The 8,374-nt window shown below is 44.9% G+C and overlaps 1 long non-coding RNA gene across 1 annotated transcript; it reads left to right on the plus strand.

Moving 5' to 3' along the window:
- The first annotated feature begins 1,787 nt into the window (after positions 1 to 1,787).
- On the plus strand, positions 1,788 to 6,025 carry LOC123362571. Its single transcript, XR_006576487.1, has 4 exons — positions 1,788 to 2,354; positions 2,858 to 3,045; positions 5,828 to 5,855; positions 5,955 to 6,025. It is a non-coding gene; the product is annotated as an uncharacterized LOC123362571 (long non-coding RNA).
- Positions 6,026 to 8,374: the final 2,349 nt, after the last annotated feature.

Here is an 8,374-nt window from a genome sequence, read left to right on the forward strand (position 1 = left end):
TCTGGTTTAAACCAGGCGGTCAGCCTTGGGGGGGGGCAAGGGTGTTTCTGACTGGGAAGGCAAGACCGCCCGGGGGTCCCGCCGGGGCCGCTGTGCTGTGAAGGGCCGACCTGCAATCAGTGCCTGTCTCTAGCAGTCCACACGTTTGCTCTAGCTAGGGTGACCAGAGACCAAGTGTGAAAAATCGGGGCAGGGGGTAATAGGAGCCAATATAAGAAAAAGCCCCAAATATCGGGACTGGCCCTATAACATTGGGACATCTGGTCACCCTAGCTCTAGCCAAAGCCCTGCTAGAAATGCCCCTTCTTCAGGTGCTGCTGGGCACCGTGACCCAGGGGGAGCAGCACCCTCAGCGCCAGCCAGGCTGGAGAGCCCGGGACTCACAGTAAAATCCACTGGCATTGGCCTGACTTGTTTCCCCTGTAGCCAGACATGTGCTGGGCCTTCCCAGGACACAGGCATGGTGCATCCCTTCCTTTAGCAACCTACGGCTACATTGCTAAACGGAGCCACTTTTTTCAGTGCCTTGTCTGAGCCCCTTGGACCCAACTTTTCCTGGAGCTGTGGGCGGGCGCCGATGCTGGCCTTTACAGTGTTGCCAGCTTTCATGATTTCATCCCAGATTTTGTAACATTCATTGATTTTGTTTCTTAACACCCCAGCCTCCTGGAGTCTTGTGAAAAATTGTTTTAGAGATGGGCAATACTGATGGCTAGATTGTTCCTATCTCTAGCATAGGAATATTGACGTGGGGGAAGAAGGGCTTCCTTTCCTTCTCCACATCACCCCATTAACAGTTTCACTGGCAACTTTCCCATTGTACCTACAATGGAAAAGTGGGGAGGGAGCAGAGCAGAGATGTGTGCGTGAGAGAGACCCCTGCACCAGTCAGCAGAGCTGATCATGCACAAGGGAACAAGTAAGCTGCCTCCCCAAAAGAGGGGAAACAACTTAGGCCTCATCTATACTACACAGTTTAGTTGACAAAAGGCAGCTTTTGTCAACAAAACAGTGGAGGTGTACATGCAACAATGCTCTTCCCACCAATTTAATTCCCCTGCTACACTCACAAAATAAAACCACCTCAACAAGCGGCATAGAGCTTTTTGTGACGTAGTTAGAGCGATGCAATGTCAGGGTAGATTGTGCTTCCTTATGTTGCCCTAATTGGGCTGCAGGGGGTGTCCCACAATGGCCATCATGACTGTTCTGGTCAGTAGTTTGAACCCTGCTGCCCTGCACTCACCCACCCATTTAAAGACCCAGGAATTTTTGAACTTCCTCTTCCTGTTTGCTGTGCATGGACTGTTCACACAGCATCTTTCCAGCTTTCTGTAACAGATGCGCTCCCACATGGAGTACACCAAAGCTGTGGGATTTGCTGGGTTTGTGGGGAGAGGAGGCTGTGCAGTTGCAGCTTCACTCAAACTGTAGGAACTTTGATGTCTACCAGCAGATTGCTTGTGGCATGCAGGAGAAGAGCAGTGAAAGGGATATGCAGCAGTGCTGTGCTAAGATCAAGGAGCTGAGGCAGGCATACCAGAAGGCAACTATTGCTCTGGTGCAGTGCCAATGACATGCTACTGTCAGGGACTCGAACCCCAACAGCGAAGTTCGTTGTCTGACCGCAGAGAGACAGGCAACACCAGCAAGGTCCGATCAAAAGCTCTTTATTGACAAGTGCACGCATCAATAGAGAGCAGCTCGGCTCCAGAGAGAACCAGCCCCCCCTTTACAGCTTAGTATTAGCCTATATAGACAGTTTTATTACGTCATAGATCATTCACTTGAGCAACCCACCCCCTTTGTCTAACAACTAGAAATTAGACACCTTTTAATATTTACGCATGCCTAGTCTCTACAATATTGAATTGTTAATATTGTAACAAGCGCCAAAAGTTAGGAATGTAAGGGAGTTAAACACACCGAAAGCTAAACCGGGGAGTTAGAGTCAGAACTGTGGGATAGTGTTTCTTATCAGTTCTTCAAACACTGTTTCTAACATAACACAGCTGGTACCAGCCCCTCACTTGTCTCACTCTTTCCCAGGGCTTTGTGAGACAATGCTGCTTCTCAGTATTTTTCCACTCTGGGATTACCCAGAAACCACTGTTAGCCTGACTTCAATCAGGTTGGCATAACTGGTTTTGTGCTACATCTTTATTCAGGCCTAACACTACTACAAGGAGCTGCACACCATCCTTGGTGGTGACTACACCACTAAGAGCCCCATGGATACTTCGGGGGGACTGGAGGCATCAGCCAGTGGAGTCAACCCTGAGGATGAAGTGGTGGATGAGGAAGTGGAGTTGGAGGAGGCTGTGGGACATGCGACAAGGTCATCCAGTGGCGTGGTAAGCCAAGGCCTATTTTTGACTCAAGAGGGGTCTAGCCAGTCCCAACACTCTGACTCTGGCACTCATGAAGCAGGAGAGGCAAGCTCTGGTAAGCACACATTTTGCTTTGATACTTCACAGTCATAGGAGACTGAGGTCTCATTTACTTTGTTATAAGGTAGAAGAGGGATAAGGGATAGAAATCAACAGAGCCGATGCAGCTATGCAGTGAGGGCCCAGCGGAAAAGTTTGTTAATGTACACCGGGATGTCCCAGGAATCCTACATAGAGATCCCTAGGAAACTTTTGTGTAGGTACTCAGCAATCCTCTGCCAAAGGTTCTCCATATGTATATCATGTATATCATGATGCGATCCCACCACTCAATGCTTCTTTACTGAGCCCACTACTGATGGTCCACCATATGCAGCTGCTCCATGAGTACCAGCAGCAATCATGAATTGTTTCTTTCCATTGCACACAGCAAAGCAGGCACTACAGATTCACTTTCTGTTTCCCAGCTCATGAAATACAGCAGGACCAACCGCATTGTGTCCATAAGGCTCATCACCATACTGGCCATCAATTCAGGATCCATGCTATCAGGTAGAGATGGTGGGTGCACAGTTTACAGGCAGCTGTTAAAAAATGGCACCAAACCAAGTCAAGCCCATGGATGATGGACTGGAAAGAACTGCATCATGACACGGTGAGCACACCCCCATGATGCACTGTGGTCCGTTCCCAGATCTTCTAGTGGCAGAGGGTGGAGAGTTGCACAGTGGGATAGTTACCCATGATGCAACACTCTCTCTGTCAATGCAAGAGCACCAACTGGGGACACCTTCTGCTGACACAAGGAGCATTGGATGGACATGCACAACCAATGTAATTAAAGTGGCATATGGTCATTGACATAAATTAAATCAACTTAAATCTGTAATATAGACAAGGCCTAACGCTGTTTCCAGAGCAAAATGAGAACAGAGGAGGAGTAGGGCTGCCAACCCTGCATGATTGTTCTGGAGTCTCCAGGAACTAAAGATTAATCTTTAATTATAATTGTCATGTGATGAAACTCCAGGAATATGTCCAACCAAAATTGGCAACCCTAAGAGGAAGAGTGACTCTGAGGATACATCTATACTGCAATAACAAGACCTGCAACACAGCCATGGCTGGCCCACGTCAGCTGACTCAGGCTTGCAGGTCTTGGGCTGCGGGGCTATACAATTCCAGTGTAGATATTTAGACTCAGGAATCCTCCTCTCTTGCAGGAACAATTTTGTGACCCATTCTCTGTGTTGTAGCCAGGAGTAAAGAGGGAATAAGATGCTCCCTTGTGCCAGTGCACCATACTACTGCTTCCTGCACTCAGGGGAAAGCAGATTCAACAGAGCTGCTGTGCCCATCTGCATAGAGGTTGTGGGTTGAGCCTTGATTTCCCCCTAAGTGGCTCAAAAAAGGTAGTTACACTGGCATCTTGAGGAGCATACGCTGTGGCTGATACAGACCTCTCACTCCAGTGCATCAAGGAGACTGGGAAGGACATTGTGACTCCCAGAATCACAGTCTCTCTCCAGGGCTGCTCCAGTGGCAGCACAACACCACAAACTCACAATGTAGCCTATAATTTGTTCAGTAATATGATGCTGTGCAGCAGCGATTCTTTAAAAGTTGTGCAGTCACATTTCCAAATGCTTATCTTAACAATGTCTGCATTAAACAAGAATTTTGTTAAAAGGCTGCCACAATGCTAACTTGGGTCCACACTTTCTGAGGGGTATGTCTAATAAGGAGTATAAATAACCACTCAAAGTCTTCTCGTGTAGCATTTTCTGTATTCCAGAACTGCAATTAGTTATGAGGAATGCACCAATATAATACTTGGATACAGTTCTCTACGGAGAGTCTCATCTCTAGATACTGTCTGATGTCTGTGCATTGAGCTATCTGCATAAGTAAAGAATAAACATTTCATATCTGATGTTTTTTTTGATATACTGCATTCCTACTGACAACTGTCATTCTTATTGCACTCTGGTCTTTCTAGTTTATTTGTGTTCATTATTTATACACAGTACAGTAGTTACTCAGTTGACATGAGTGAGATTATTAAATTCTGTATTATGAGGGGGATGCAGAAAGAACATAACTTATCCCAGTTACCAGGACCGGCTCCAGACCCCAGCGCCAAGCACACGCGTGGGGCGGCATTTGCTGGCAGGGGCGGCAGGCTGGGCCGGTGGACCTGCCGCAGTCATGCCTGCGGGAGGTCCACCGGAGCCCCGGGACGACGGGACCTGCCGCAGGCATGACTGCGGAGGGGGCGCTCCTCCCGTGGCTCGGCTGGACCTCCCGCAGGCATGACTGCGGAAGCTCCACTGGAGCCGCCGGACCAGCCAACCGTCTGCAGCTGCGGGCGGTCCAGCCGAGCCGCGCGACCAGCGGACCCTCCTCAGTCATGCCCGCGGGAGGTCCGCTGCTCCCGGGGCGCCTCCCGCGCATGACTGCTTGGGGCGGCCGAATATGTAGAGCCGCCCCTGCCACTTACTATGCAATTTTAATACTGTGTATGAACTATGTCTCATACGCAGCAATACATATTATCAGTGCTTCATGAACAGCCCATATTTCTCCATGCTTGCATATGTCCATCTTTCATACGTAAAACTATATGGTTGAATACTGATGAGCAAAATACCCTTGGTACAGAACAGTAGCATGTTTCTTTTCAGATTGAATGAGTGACTTGATAGATGTATATAACACCTTTTACTCAGAAGCAGTCCAAAAAACTATGATCAGAGCCTTTACCTCAGAAGTGCAGCAGCTGATTGCTGAGCTGGCCAGATTCTGCCACCCTTGCTTATATATAGTAGTATTCTATTCTATTAGTAGTCCCATTAATTTCAGCTTTTCCCAGTTTACACACAGTCTTTGTTACAAAGGGAGAATTATATGCTGCCAAATTGGAATATAAAATGTAAGATTCTAGTGCTATTACTGTTCATGGAACTGATACCAATACACAGATGGGTTATGTGGAAATGTTTAATGTTTAAACTTCTTGTAAGCTCTCTTTTGCTTCCATATCCTCCTTCATCATGTTTTGTAGGGGGAGGTACGACATGGTGGGATGCAATGGGATTTGCTTAAATCTAAAGAAACCCACAAAACTTGAAAATATTTTTTGCGGGGGCAGGGGGTGAGAATTAGGTAAGACCTTGGGAAGATCTGGCTTATGACCTACGTTTCTGTGCTTTAAAAGTCTCTCTCATTTTGTCAGCCTAACACAGCTATTTCACAAGAGAACAGGCATGCATGTCAAATATCTCCAACTATTGCTTTCTTGAATAAAATTTTGTTTGGCCAATACAAAAAAAACCTCCTGTACTTTTGATTTCCCACATGTTTTTATTATAACATCTTAGTGTACATCTGGTGTGAAGAATCTTGTTTAAACTTGATGTTTAATGTCTTTCTTCTAGGATTCTCCCATCTGCTTTCAAGACTCAGGTACCAAACAGCAATCCGTAGTGTTTAATATCCTTCTGCATAACTTACTCCATTTGTGCATTGACATTGATTTACTTCATCTTGGCATCTATGAAATAGATCCAGAGGGAGTACCATTTTGAGCCATTATTGAAGCATGTGAAATGGCACCCACAACAGACAATTAAGAGGTAACAGAAGATGCAGCATCAGGAGGACCAGCATGAACAGAATGCATTGAAGCAGTTCTGTCATATATGGCATGAAGCCAGGGTTGTCCCTGGCTGTCATGCTATGTGAGGGTTCAGTATTACACTCATTAATGTACATGATATTACTACTTCATGTCAAGACATTTTCAGTAGTCTAATATAGTCCATTGATGAATTTTTGGGGATCTATTATTAAAATGAATGCTTAAGTATGGAGTCTGCCAGACTGACTAGTTACTACCCTTGAAGAAAATTGTTTTGACCGGAAAAATATTTAAAAGTTTTCAACATTTCATCATTTTCTAAATGAAAAATTCCAGTTTTCCACTTCAAAATGATTTTTGTTTGGTAATTTAAGTTAATTACGGTTTAAACATTTTAAATAGTTAAAATCAAAATGAAACGTTGACATTTTCTAAAACAAAACATTTTGATGAACCCAAATTGATTTTTTTTTTTCTTTTCAGGTTTTCTGTTCATGAAAATGTTTGAGATTTTTTCTTTTATCACAGTTCAGGATTGGAGCATTTTTTGATATCTCAACTTTTCGTGGCATGAAAAAACTGTTTTCTTACCAGATTTTCTGAGGGTATGTTTCACAACTAGCATACTGCAAAACTTCATGTGCTATCAGTGCACAATGACAGTCCGTACACTATTACAGTATGAAACATCATTGTTAGACGTCTTCACTGCCATCAATATGACTATTACAATGAACAGCAATAGCATCTCTGACCAGTAAGTATAGCCACTTTATACTTTGAATATCATGAGGGTTTTTTTGTTTGTTTGTTGGTCACATTTTGGGTGAACAAAGGCTGAAAGAATGCAAGCTTAATGGCTTGAGAATTGAACTAACTTCTTATTAGAGAGGTAGCCGTGTTAGTCTGGTTCTGTAAAAGCAGCAAAGAATCCTGTGGCACCTTATAGACTAACTGACGTTTTGCAGCATGAGCTTTCGTAGGTGAATGCCCACTTCGTCGGATGCAAGAGTGGAATCTGGAGTCTATAAGGTGCCACAGGATTCTTTGCTGCTTTTAACTTCTTATTGGTTCCATGGTGAACTATGTAATGTATAGTTATTGCAATTATTGATATCAAAGATGCATCATGTTCAGTGATCTTTGGCTTGTGTTGCCATGTGATCTAATGACTTCAAGACTGACCTCAGGATTTTCACTGAGGTCTAGATCTTCAGAGATATCTAGGTTCCTAACACCCACAGATCCCTCAGTTTCTTGGATGGTGGATACCAGAACCAGATCATCAGCTGCTGAACAGAATCTTTTACAATTTTTTTTTAAAACGAATCTTGTTATGATGGGTTGGATCATAGAAACCCCCTGGGAGCTGCCACTTGATGTACCCAGACTACTTCTACCTCTGCTTTCCCTGCCAGCTCAGGATTCCAACACCCTGTCTTGCTGAGCCAGACATTCCTGTCTGCTCCAACAAAGACCCAGGGTCTGAATTACTTGCCCCAAACCTGCAGGTTTACCTGAAAATAGCTAACAGAAGTGTTCCTGTCTTTAACATTCAGATGCCCAATTCCCAATGGGGTCTAAACCAAATAAACCATTTTACCCTGTATAAAGCTTATGTAGGGTAAACTCATAAATTGTTCACCCTCTATAACACTGTTAGGGTATGTCTACACTACCCGCCGGATTGGCGGGTAGCGATCGGTTTATCAGGGATCGATATATCTCATCTAGACGCAATATATCCATCCCCGAATGCACTCCTGTCAACTCCGGAACTCCACCAGGGTGAGCGGTGGTAGCGGAGTCGACAGGGGGAGCCGCGGCCATCAATCCCATGCCGTGAGGATGGGAGGTAAGTCAAAATAAGATACTTCGACTTCAGCTACGCTATTCCCGTAGCTGAAGTTGCGCATCTTACATCGACCCTGCCCCCTAGTGTAGACCAGGCCATAGAGAGATATGCACAGTTGTTTGCTCCCCCAGGCATTAATACATACTCTGAGTTAATTAATAAGTAAAACGTGATTTTATTAAACACAGAGAGTAGGATTTAAGTGGTTCCAGGTAGTAACAGACAGAACAAAGTAAGTCACCAAGCAAAATAAAATAAAATGTGCAAATCTATGTCTAATCAAACTGAATACAGATAAGATCCTCACCAGTTCCAGAATGCCCCCTTTTACAGCCTAATCTCCTTTTAGCCTGGATCCAGCAATCACTCACACCCTTTGCACATTGTCCTTTGTTCCAGTTTATTTCAAGTATCCTGGGGGGTGGAGAGGCTCTCTCTTTAGCCAGCTGAAGACCTAATGGGGGGTCTCCCAGGGGTTTAAATAGACTC

Source organism: Mauremys mutica, chromosome 2, assembly GCF_020497125.1.
Source record: "Mauremys mutica isolate MM-2020 ecotype Southern chromosome 2, ASM2049712v1, whole genome shotgun sequence".
In the NCBI taxonomy this organism is placed as follows: domain Eukaryota; kingdom Metazoa; phylum Chordata; order Testudines; family Geoemydidae; genus Mauremys; species Mauremys mutica.